The 12,976-nt window shown below is 42.4% G+C and overlaps 1 protein-coding gene across 7 annotated transcripts in view; it reads left to right on the top strand.

Annotated features, from left to right (window-relative positions):
- The first annotated feature begins 2,591 nt into the window (after window positions 1-2,591).
- The window catches only part of pitpnm2 (phosphatidylinositol transfer protein membrane associated 2), a 104,623-nt gene continuing 94,238 nt past the window's right edge, over window positions 2,592-12,976 (top strand). For 3 of the 7 annotated variants that reach the window (XM_008113701.3, XM_008113698.3, XM_062958619.1), the window contains exon 1: window positions 2,592-2,800. The gene's annotated coding sequence lies outside the window, so the exon portion shown is untranslated. Of the gene's footprint in view, window positions 2,801-5,334; window positions 5,557-12,976 lie in introns of those variants that run through there. The other 4 variants (XM_062958621.1, XM_003222773.4, XM_062958622.1 and 1 more) reach the window with 3 other exon arrangements.

The following is a 12,976-nucleotide window of genomic DNA, read 5'->3' as shown; positions in this document are numbered from 1 at the left end:
CAGTTTGATGTGTTAATTAATTGGACCCAGCTTCTGGAAGCCTTTTGTGTGGCTCCTTGTATTCAATTTGCGCTCACCAATGTGTTTCCAGGCTCTTCGGATGCTTGGATGATGGCACTTATTATATTGCTGACCCCCGTGCTTTCCTCTTCTTTTGTGCGGGAGCGGAAGTGTCTGAATTAACTCGGCAAAGTAATTACAAGGCCTTGATAAACCTTTCCACGTGACTCCTAAAGTCCCCTGGATGGCGTTTAAATGTGAGATTTGCCTTATGTGACCAGCATAAAGGCAAATCGCGCATTGTGAGTAATGTGGCTTCCCCAGATAAACAGAGCTCTCAGCGTCTCTGGGACAAATCAAAACTTTGGGATGTAGCTCCAGGATAAAAACCCAGTGGTGAAATAATACACTTCTAATCATGACAAGGAATATATTTTAAACATTGGTTGAAATTGTGCTCTTGGTGAGGAACTGCGGGTTCGGGGTCTGGCATGCCAAACATCCAGAAGGCCAGATGAAATCCAGATGGGTTGAAGGCAAAATCGCAGGCTCGATTCTCAACGCAGAACATCAAATTAGGTTATGATTTTACAAATTAAGCACCAAAACATTATGTTATACAACAAATTTGACAGAAAAAGTAGTTCAATACACAGTAATGCTATGTAGTAATTACTGTATTTACGAATTTAGCACCAAAATATTGCATTGACTACAAAAATGTGTTGGATAATCCAGAACATTGGATAAGCAAGTGTTGGATAAGTGCTACTGTATAAGCATTAAATTACTATATTGTACTATATAATTTTGTGGTAATATTATTAGTAATATTACATTTAATATATAATATACTAGCTGTGCCCGGCCATGCGTTGCTGTGGCAAAGTGGTGGTGGTATTGGTTAAAAATTGTTGTGTAATTTTTATTTGACGTTACTTGCAATTTTTTATTAATTTTATTGTAAGTTATATTTTTATTTATTATATTTTATTATTTTCTTGTATTATTTTTAGTTATTTTCTGTTATTATAGTATTTTATTGTATTAATTTTTTTTAGTGTTTTTTATTATTTTTTTGGGGTTGCTAGGAGACCAAGTTGGAGGAGTTTAGCATTCTAACTGGCAGCAATTGGATAAAAGCAATTATTCCTCTCTCTCTAATTAGGACTTTATTTTTCTTTTCTTTTTGTTGTATCAACCTAGAGGCGTGGATGATGGGTTGTGTTGTCAAATTTCGAGGTTGGGGGGCCTGTAGTTTTGTTGTTTTGTGGGTTGCCATGATGCCATCACTCTTTTATATATATAGATAATTAATATTATATTGTATTATTAATTAGTATAATATTGTATTACATTATAATATTATCAATATTATAAGTACATACAATATATTGTATATTTATACATTATTGTATATTATATATATGTACAGTAGAGTCTAACTTATCCAACATAAACGGACTGGCAGAAGCTTGGATAAGCGAATATGTTGGATAATAAGGAGGGATTAAGGAAAAGCCTATTAAATATCAAATTAGGTTATGATCTTACAAATTAAGCACCAAAACATCATGTTATACAACAAATTTGACAGAAAAAGTAGTTCAATAAACAGTAATGTTTATTCGACAACACAGTAATGTTATGTTGTAATTACTGTATTGACGAATTTAGCACCAAAATATCACGATGTATTGAAAACATTGACTACAAAAATGGCTTGGATAACCCAGAACCTTGGATAAGTGAGACTCTACCATATTTAAAACAGGTATTTGAGAAAATGGATAAGTTTGCACAAGGAGAAGTGTACTGTGTAGGAGATTGTAACCTGGAATTGGTAACAACAAGACAAAATCATAATAGAAAGTGAAATATAAGGGAAGATAACATGAATAATTTCTTGGAAGGGGAATCAGAGAATAATAGGTTGAACCTTGGATAAGCGAATATGTTGGATAATAAGGAGGGATTAAGGAAAAGCCTATTCAATATCAAATTAGGTTATGATTTTACAAATTAAGCACCAAAACATCATGTTAGACAACAAATTTGACAGAAAAAGCAGTTCAATACACAGTAATGTTATGTTGTAATTACTGTAATTTACAAATTTAGCACCAAAATATCACGATGTATTGAAAACATTGACTACAAAAATGGCTTGGATAACCCAGAAACTTGGATAAGCGAGGCTTGGATAAGTGAGACGCTACTGTATTTGTTTATTTATTTACATCACTTCTATCCCGCCTTTGGGACTCAAGGCGGCTTACAAATCTGGCAAAATTCAATGCCAAGAAACAACAGTACAGTATGATAAAACATAAAACAATTAAAAACAATAACAATAAATATAGAACACATAAAGTGCTGAAAACTATTCGTTCAGCAAAACAGATTATATTCTGAAGGAAAATACAAACCAGTCGTTGATTCTAGAGGCAAAAAGGCTTCCAAATCCATTTGTGTGGTAACGAATGAATACAAAGGAGAGGAGGAGGAAACTTGCTTGCCTCGGGTGCTTTTCGGCGTCCGGCCTGGAGGGGGCGCGCGGGGCTCGCTCCCTGGCGGTGCGGGAATGCGCGCCAAGGAGCCGCCGAAGCAAGCGCGCGGAGGAGGAGGAGGAGGAAGAGGAGGAAGGCGCGGAGGAACCCGGCGAGGCTTCCCTTGGGCGGAGGGCCCTCCTGGCCTTGGCTGCGCCTCCATGGCGGGCAGGGGAGCCCCGCCGGGAGTGGGCCGCCCTCGGAGGCTCCAGGCTCGCGCGGAGAGGAGCCAGGCGGGCTAGAAGGCGGAGGTGAGTGCCTGGTCCCCCTCCCTCCTTCCCTGCCTCCCTCCTTGGTTCCTTCCCACGTCCGGACCAAGGCGGGCGCCCTCTCCCGACCTCTGCAGAACTTCTTCTTCGCCCTCATCCTCTGAGGTGGCCGGGAGGACAAACCTGCAGGGTCCCCTCGCCCTCAGGGGCACCCAGTCCAGCCTCCCCTTCCTCACAGGCAGGGAAAGCACCCTCCAAGCTCCCCTAAACTGGGCGTCGGAAGAGCCCCCTCAGGGCCGTCCATTTCCCTCAGGCAGGGAAAGCGCACGCTGAGGGAAGCGGGGACTTGAGGGGCTCAAACCACCCCCCAAATTACCTCACAACCTACCTCAGCCTAGTCCTTGCCACGCAGGGAAATACAATCCAAGCACTCCTGGCAGATAGCCATCCAGTCTCTGTTTAAAATCCTCCAGTCAAGGAGTCGCCACCAGACTCTAAGGCAAAGAGTTCCACTGTTGAACAAGCTCTTCATGAAACAACTCTGGATATTGTGTTGTCCAAGGTTTTCATGGCCAGGATCACAGGGTTGTTGTATGTTTTCCGGGCTCTGTAGCCATGTTCTAGTTCCCATTTTTGTTAGTACCCTAACAAAGAATGCCCCCAGGCAGAAAGTAGCTAGTAGATGTAGCCATTCCATGCAAATTAGGGTGATTATCTGCAACATTCACACTGGCCTCCAACTGACAAGAGTTCTTCCCTCACCCTGGACTTTCCACAGATACAGTAGAGTCTCACTTATCCAACATAAACGGGCCGGCAGAATGTTGGATAAGCGAATATGTTGGATAATAAGGAGGCATTAAGGAAAAGCCTATTAAACACCAAATTAGGTTATGATTTTACAAATGAAGCACCAAAACATCATGTTAGACAACAAATTTGGCAGAAAAAGTAGTTCAATACGCAGTAATGTTATGTTGTAATTACTGTATTTATGAATTTAGCACCAAAATATCATGATATATTGAAAACATTGACTACAAAAATGGCTTGGATTATCCAGAGGCTTGGATAAGCGAGGCTTTGATAAGTGAGACTCTGCTGTATATGAAAGAACAATACAATATTTAAAAATAAGAATAATTTTAACCAACATAAACCTACCAGGATTTCAATGGGAAGTGTGGGCCTGCTTCTTGCTGATGATTTCAATGGGAAGTGTGGGCCTGCTTCTTGCACAATTGAAGCAACCCCGACAGATAGTCATCCAGGTTTAAAAAACCTCCAGAGAGGGAGGCTTTGTACCATGACAATCCTCTTTGTACCAGGGTTGATGTTCTGCCTGATAGCCAGTCTCCAGCAGAGCTTCTGCTGGAGTGGCACTTCTTGGGTCCTGTGTGCTCCAAGGGTGCGCCTACACTGTGAAATGGATGCTGTTTGACTCCACGTGAGCTGCTGAGGCTTGAGGCACCAGCATTCCCACACTACAGCTCCTAGGATTCCAGAGCATTGAGCCATGGCAGAGAGAGTGGTCTCAAAATGCATTCATGCTCCAGTGTAGACTCTCCCCTAGTGGCCATAAGGCTGCCTTACTGCCTTGAGTGGCTACTGGGCTCTGTTGGCTGTGCTTCCTGGCCATAGGTGAGCCTTTGTACTAAAGCGTGTACTCAAAGGCCCCATAGTCCTGAAGTGGACTGGTTTCATTTTTCCAGTTTGGAAAAGTGGACGTCAGGTGTGAATGCTTGACAGACAAGGCAAGTTAAAAACAGTTGGTTAGAAAGTCTTGTGTAGGTTCATGATCTCTGTTGGGACTCATAGGCTCCTACTACACTGCCATATAATTTAGAGAATCAAAGCAGAGATTCCCCATTATGTGCTTTGAATTGGATTATATGAGTCTACACCGCCATATGATCCAGTTCAAGACAGATACTGGTAATCTGGATTTTATGTGGCAGTGTAAATGGGGCCACAGTCTCCCCAGTCTGGCACGCTGCTGGGGAGGTTGTGAGTGGTATTTTGTATTTAAAAATGCATTTATTATATTTTAACCTAACCCTAACACACACAGTACTATTGAATTGTTTTGTTTTGTTTTTTAATGTTTGTATTCGCTTTGTTTAAAAGTGATTTAAAGTGTGTGGTTGTTACCCGCCTTGAGTTCCCTCAGGGAGAAATGTGGGCTATAAATAATACTAATACTGATTCAAAGGATGCTAGGTTTTGGGGGAATGCTTCATACTAGGTCAAACCACCAAGCCACCTCTCTATGAATACCAAGGTTGGCACTCTGCCTGGCAGCCAGCCTCCATCAGAGGTCTTTCCATCCCTTCCACCTTGATCCCTTTTTTAAGAACAATTCCAGCAGGAGTTTAGAACTTGGGACCTTCTCTTTGCAAAGCCACTGAGTTTGGCGTCCCTTTCCCTCGGACTGGGAGGCGTGGAAAAGTTTCTCCAGTAGTCGTGCTTGGCTGGGAGGGGGAAAATTAAAATTCAAAGTGTCCAAGGTCAGGAGGAAAGTGATGCTTGTCCAATCGTATTAACCAGATGGATTTGCTTCTGGTGTTTGGCTGATCTGTGGTCAGGTGATGCCTGTCAGAGGGTGGGCTCCAGGTTCGACAGGCTATTTTACGCCCCTTGCATGTGCATTCCCTGCCTTTCTGCACAGTGACTGGCAGTGGGCTGCGTGATTGAAGGTGAAGAGAGGGGAAAGAGTCGAGGGACAGGACGGAGGGCTCTCCGTCAGGGCTGGCTCTCCACTTGGGCCAGGTGAAGTAGCAGCAGAGGTATCATGAAAGGTAAGCACTTTTGCTGGTCATTTATTCTTGTCACATAGGCGGAGACTCCCAACTAACTATTCAGTGATGGATACAGGCTTGTGTCAAGCAGCAGCGTTGAGCAGCAGGGATCTATCGTTCCCATATCCATAATGTAAACCACGTCTCTGTTCACTAGAGAGTGGGATGGGCGAGCCGAGATGCCATGAGTGCATATGTTGCAAAATGGGCCTCTCCGACTTTCATCACAGGACGATCGCCTGGACAAAGGAGTCCCAGGACCGCGTGTTCGGAGGCACTCTTGACGCCCCGTTTGTTTCTCTTGTTGCTCCGGGTCAGCCCTCCTGGCATGCCTTACTAATGTTTTCAGTCTGACTCAGAAGTGGCTGTGGAATCCACATGCAAGTCTCAAATTGGAGTAAAGAGGCATGCCAGCGGTGTGCGGGAAATCCAGGATTGCCTTGGCTGCATGAATCAAGATGAGCTGCAGCCCTGGTATTAGTTTGGTAAACTGTGCACCCATGCTTCCCTGGGAGGTGCTTTGATTCATCCTTGGACTTAATACAACATATATAATGTAGGCACAGATGTGAATGCCTTGTCAAATTGTCCATTTGTACTGTGTTTCTTTGTATTTCAAGCACTGCCTTATCATTATTGTATTTGCACATGTCTCTCTGCATTATCTCTGCTTTCCATAGTCCAGTCCTATGTGTGTCTGCTTGGGAGTAAGACGCAATTACCTGGAAGTCAGTCAGTGGGACTTACTTCCAGGTAAAGGTGCTCATTCAGGTCTCTTTTCCCTGGCAAGAAAGGGGAGGGAGCCTGGCTGTGGCTGGATCTACACTGTCATATAATCCAGATTTTGAGATCTGATAATCCTTTTATTATTATTTATTTATTTATTTATTTTATTTATTTTTAGCCCGCTTTTCTCCCACAATTGGGACTATTATCTGCTTTGAACTGGAATATATGAGTCTACACTGCCATATAATCCAGTTCAAAGCAGATAATCTGGATTCTATGTGACAGTGTAGATGGGGCTTCAGTAAGAGAGCATACTGAGATTTCTCAGATACTGGGGGTGTGGTCATGGGGAAGACCTCACAAATTGTTGCAAAGGAAAGCTTGGGGTTTGACTTGTTGGAAGCCACAGTAATAGCAAAGCATCTCCTCCTAGCCAGACAACCCTCAATTCCCCATAGATTGGATCCCTCCAAAGCAGCAACACCTTAGTACCCTGTTCCCTATATATTTTTCTCCTGGGGAACATGCAAACACCTTGCCCTATTTGAGGCAAGTGCTTTGTGTCCCAATCCTGGAAAGAAGTGGAGTATCAATAATAATAATAATAATAATAATAATAATAATAATAATAATAATAAATCTTAGACACTTGGGAAGTGTCTGATGTGTGATCCAATACAAAAGCCAACATAGTGATCTTGTCTGCTGTGTACTAATCTTGTGTATCAAATAATAATAATAATAATAATAATAATAATAATAATAATAATAATTATTATTATTAATGGTGTGCACATGGAGAAAACAGGCAATTCCCACCTTTATGTATCTTCTAGTGCAGGCATGGGCAAACTTCGGCCCTCCAGGCGTTTTGGACTTCAACTCCCACAATTCCTAACAGTCTGCCAGCTGTTAAGAATGGTGGGAGTTGAAGTTCAAAACACCTGGAGGGCTGAAATTTGCCCATACCTGCCCTAGTGAGACTCTAAGCTGAGAATAAGATGGGCACAGGCTACACAGAAAAATCACTCCTGAACCCTTAGGTTTCCACGGGGGAAATCAAAACAAAAGTTGTACTCTGTGAAAGCAAGAAATGAGCTTTTCATAGTCAGTGGACAATGTGTTTCAACACGGAGCTAGAAACAGGTCTGAAATGCATTCTCAGCCCAAGTTGATGTGTTAAACTGTCAGTCTCCTTAACTTTCCAGCTTGTTCAGATTGAACACAGCTCAGATTAGAATGGGGAATTATTAGTTTTCAGAAGTTGCTGCTAAAGATCCCTTTCATTGTTGCAGGAACCATACCATGGGATGTTAATTGCATTTGTAATCCCCCAAAAGAACATTTTCAGGCTTTGATGCAACCCCAATACCCCCTTTTAATACTATTTGCCTCTTTCCCGAAGACAAGGGAAGACTCCTGAGCAGCTCGGAGTTGCACGTGGAACTTGGAAGAGTTGAAAGCATTCCACATCATCCTTACAGCAGCCTTCTGAGATGGGTCAGTTTTACTTCAGGCTGCAATTTAGTCCACGAAAAGGCAACGTCAATCTATGAAAATGTTAGCCAGGTGCTTTTGGTTCCTCAGGCAACCTAGATGTCTGTAATTGTGTTATTATTTGTAATACAAGTATTCTTGAAGCCTGCAGATAAGCTCAATCTTCCTGAAAGGAGCCATGCTCTCCTGGTGTGTCAAAGAAGGTAGAATGGTTTTTCTAAGAGGGTTTCCGTCAACACTGAAGAGCAACAGAGAAAGTAGTTCCTCTCTAGAGCTGTTCTATCTCTGTCTGCCAAGTTAGTGGATTATGAGATTGACCAGCTCAGACTCATATAGCTATTTTATTCATGTACTAGCTTGGGTACTCAGCATTGTCCAGGTTCTTTGAAAAAGTCAATTTTTAATTGTACAAAATGCATAAGATTGTGGGTGAACTACAACTCACATCATGCCAGGAGAACCCCAAGAAACTCCATCAAAATTTAAAGTTTGTGATGTTGGGCAAGTTTGCTCTGGATGCATCGTGGGTGGAGTACAGTGTGCTCTCTGGCTGTAGGATAAACTACAACTCCCACCATGGTGAGCCAGTCCCCTCAAACCCCTCCAGTAGGTTGAGTTAGTCATGGGGGTTCTGTGTGCCAAGTTTGGTTCAAATCCATCATCGGTGGAGGTCACAGTTTCTCTGGTTGTGGGTGAACTACAACTCCCAGAAAGGAAGGTAAGTTCCCCCAAACCCCTCCAGTAATCAAATTCAGGAATATCAAGCAGGGACCCAACTCAGGAATTCAGTGGTGGTGGTGGAGGACAGAGCAGCAAAATTGAGTCAGTATATCCCCCCACCAAATTCACCCATTCCTTCTTTCCCTTCTTGCTGCAAGCTAATGAGTGAAAATGCCCTTTCTTCATCTGTATTCCCCCCCTTTCTGCTAAGCTCCCCATTCTTAACATTCTGCTTAGGGGACCGTGGGGGGAAAATGATGTGTCCGACCAATTTTTCCTTTTTTCCCCAAACTTGCGTTCCTTTTTGTTGGCCTCCTTTCTTATTAACAACGAAGGAAGGAGGTGGTTGCAGAGGGGAGCAGACCCTTATGTTGCTAAGAGACAGACTCTCCGGGTTTTAGTCTCCTTGTTTCTTGTATTCATGGAAGTTTCTGGGCCCACTTCAGGGCCTCCTTCAAGGACAATGGGAAAGCTTTCAGAACCTCTTTGAAACCGCCTTGGTGCACAGATTTGTCTGGCATTGAGAAAAGCAAAGCACTGCCTTTATTCTCCGTGCCGACAATTGGTCAGGCATGGAAACACTTCTGGGACTGTTTTCTCTTTCAAAGAGTGTCCTGGACTGAATGAACACTGGTCTGAACCCCAAATTCAGTTACATATCCGTTAGACGCCTTGAATTCAGCCCCTCCCTTTTCTCATCCCAATCTGTTCTGAGGCTAAACAATCAGATACACCACACTGAGTGCTTTAGAAGAAAAGGGAGCAATACCAATGTGGGATTTTTTTAAAAAATTGTTCACTAATTTCCCTTGTGTGTCCGCCAACTTTGCCGGTGATTTTTCTTACTCATCTTTTTGGCTTTGTGTTCTGTATGCCTTTTCCCGAGAAAGCATTTGTTAGTTTTAAAAGTTTTAAAAAATCATCCTAACATGATTCCCCCAGGCAGGAAGCAGCCAGGCTTTGAAGCTGCAAGACCATTCAGTGTGTTATAAAAATATTTATTGACAATTCTGAGCTGCCATTTTAACGTTGTATTGCATCAAATGTTGATTGTAACTCTGTACGTAGTTTGTACAGTCGAGTGCTATTGATGTTCTTGAACAGATATTTCCATCATCTGTCTTTCTTGGCAATGCTGGCAAGGGTTGATGGGATTTGTAGTACATGGATATCTGGAGAGCCTTGTGTTGCCTGAGTGCCTGGCTCTGTTTCAGTTCTCGCTCCCTGAAGCTGAGGCTTTGAATGCTAGCGCCTGGCTTTGATTTGCACAACATGAGAATGGAGTGTGTCTCTGGCATGCGCAGCGTGCATTTCCTTAACCCGTCAGCCGCCACAGTTTGCGAGTGCACACTCCAACCCAAACAGGTACGGGCTGTGTGTCGACTTCTGCAACGGAAAGATTCGGCAAAGCGCCAGGTGTGAGATCCAAAGGGGTGGGGTTCAGATCAACCCTCTAAGCCTCTGGGGCTCACATTTGCTTGTTATCGTTCCTTGCTTTTGACAAAGACCAAATTGGGAGTTCTGTATTCTTGTTTAGCTTTCGCTAATTATATTCAAGATTTCATAACTAACTTTTTAATTAAATGCCCAGCTGATGCTACCTTTAATGAGAGCCTGTTTGCAAAGCTATCTAATTCGCGAATAGAAATGTTTTTGTAATTTTCACGTTGTTCCCTTAATGGTCTCCAGTTGCCTCTACAGCCTCTTTGAATGACATCTTGGGACAGCTGTTCATTCTCTTTCATCATCTTTTTTTATGGGATTTGTTTTTCTTCCTCTACCTGAGTTTGAGAATTAAGAACTGTGTTGTAAACACAATGCTAAGTTAGGAACACGTATTTACAGGAAACACTATGCCTTTATTACCCAAAAGAGAGACGTCTTGTGGGAGGTAATGTAAAGATTCAGAGTGTGTGGAAATGTGTCTCTATAGAAGATAATAATCATTATGGCACGATTCTTAATATTGGCTTAGAAGTTAATTTATTTCAGCTTTGAGCTATTTATAAAGAATTTATAAGTTATATTGAGTTTATTTTATTTCATGTTTTTCCTTGATTGTTGCTCTCTGGATGTAGGTAAACTATAATTCCCAGAAATCAAGGTGATTTTCCCCAAAGACCAACATAATTCTTTGCTGGTCATGGGGGCAATGTGTGCCAAGTTTGGTCCAGTTCCATCTTTGGTGGAGTTCAGAGTGCTCATTGATTTCAGGTGAACTATACATCCGAGAACCTACAACTCCAAAATGCCCAGGCCAATTCCCCTCAAAACCCACCAGTATCCAAATGTGGGCATATGGGGTATGCATGCCAAGTTTGGTCCAGATTCATCATTGTTTGGGTCCATAGTGCGCTCTGGGTGTACTACAACTCCTATAAATCCCTCCAAAGACCTTCAGTAATTTTTCTTGGTCACGGGGGTTGTGTGTGCCAAGTTAGTTCCAGGTCCATCATTGGTGGAGTTCAGAGCGCTCTTAGATTGCAGGTGTACTATACATCCCAGTACCTACAACTCCTATAAATCATGGTGAATTCTCCCCACACCTCTCTAGTATGTTCAGTTGCTGATCAATCTCTCTGTTTGCTGTGTGGCATAGAAAAGAATAGGAAAGGGTTAATGAAGAGGCAGTGGGCGGATCATGCAAATTCCACACCAATTTAGAGAGTAAGAAACACTGGGATGTCTGTGGTGGAGGAAAAACAGAAAATCTAGGATGAAATTGTCTCCAAATGACACCCTTCACTTGGGTGGTGGGCAGTATGGTGTTTATGGAGGACATTGGGCAGGGCTCTTGGACATGTTTATGGCGCTCACTATAACCTATAATGTCACTGGAGGGAGGGCCATTAGTGTCTCCTGAATAGTGGGAACTATAACTGTGGAAGTGGGAGCTTGCCTGTATAAGCGGGCACCTCGGACACACGCACACACATATACATATTTTCCCTTTAATTGTGTGTATAGATATAGACATTTGGCTGGAGTCACACTTAAAAATGCACCTGTTCCAACTTACTCACAAATCTAACTTAAGAACAAACCTACAGATAAAATGATGATGATGATGATGATGAGTAGCAGTAGTAGTAGGATCCTGTGTTTTCTGTCCTGAAAACATGTGGCCAATCCAGGTAGTATTCGGCAGCCCCACACAACAGCTTTTAGCCTATTAGATACTTTTGGGAAGAAATATATATGAGGGAGTAAAAAAACCCCGGTCACAACATTTCCAATTTTATTTTGGGTTCTGTTTCTCACGGCGTATTTCTGTGTGTTCACCAAGGCTGTGCATCTAACAGCCCCAACGTTTGCTGTGATTTGGGGGGCCATCTGGCATGTGGGAGTTCTCAGTGGTTTCCTAATTTTAGGCCAGTGGCAAACTGCCTGTGGAGAGTGGAGTGGCAGAGATGGGGGGGGGGGGGGGGGCAACTTTAGTATTCCTCTACCAAGGGGGAAACTGAGAGTGGTTTTATTCTCTGCCATCCTTCCCATTCCTTCTGCAATGCCACTTTTTGTTAGCATGGCTTCTTGACTTAGTCTCATTACCAGTTTCACTAAGCTTTAATAATTAATAGCAGTTCCAGGACTCAGGAAGCAGGTAAGGAACTATTAACTCTTAACATTGTATTTTCTAATGATGCTGAAAACAGAAGCGAAGTACAGTAGAGTCTCACTTATCCAACATAAACGGGCCGGCAGAATGTTGGATAAGCGAATATGTTGGATAATAAGGAGAGATTAAGAAAAAGCCTATTAAACATCAAAATAGGTTATGATTTTACAAATTAAGCACCAAAACATCATGTTAGACAACAAATTTGGCAGAAAAAGTAGTTCAATATGCAGTAATGCTACGTAGTAATTATTGTATTTATGAATTTAGCACCAAAATATCACAATGCATTGAAAACATTGACTACACAAATGTGTTGGATAATCCAGAATGTTGGATAAGTGAGACTCTACTGTACTTGTATTTACTCAAGTCTAATGTGCCACTGAATCTAATGCATGCCTCCATTTTCAAAACTTTGAAACCAAAATAAGGATTTTCTGGCTAAGGTAATGCACAGCGGGAAAAAATGCACTTTTTGCAATTTGGTCAAAACAGGTGTGCATTACAGTGTCTGCCTGCTTAGAACTCCTAGTTTCAGAACAAAAGTGTTAGAACATCAAAGCTTCGAGCAATGCAAAGGAAAACCTTGGGGTGTATCTATGATGTAGAATGAATGCACTTTCATTGACTTCATTAACTCATGAAGGTAATCAGCTATGGGGGACAAACCTGTCATTATATGGGGCAAAACCTTTGTGGCAGTTTCCTTTCATGGTTCTTGGGGGCTGCGGGGAGGAAGGTAATACAGCCCCCAACACTGGCTATGTGTGTGAGAATGCATGTTCAACTGATTGTATTGTCAACTTGGTTATCATAACCTGCACAGAGCTATACTGCTAAACTATATTTTTCTTG

Source organism: Anolis carolinensis, chromosome X (assembly GCF_035594765.1).
Source record: "Anolis carolinensis isolate JA03-04 chromosome X, rAnoCar3.1.pri, whole genome shotgun sequence".
NCBI lineage: Eukaryota > Metazoa > Chordata > Lepidosauria > Squamata > Dactyloidae > Anolis > Anolis carolinensis.
Note: the sequence above shows the minus strand (reverse complement) of the source record. Positions and strands in the feature narration are given on the sequence as shown.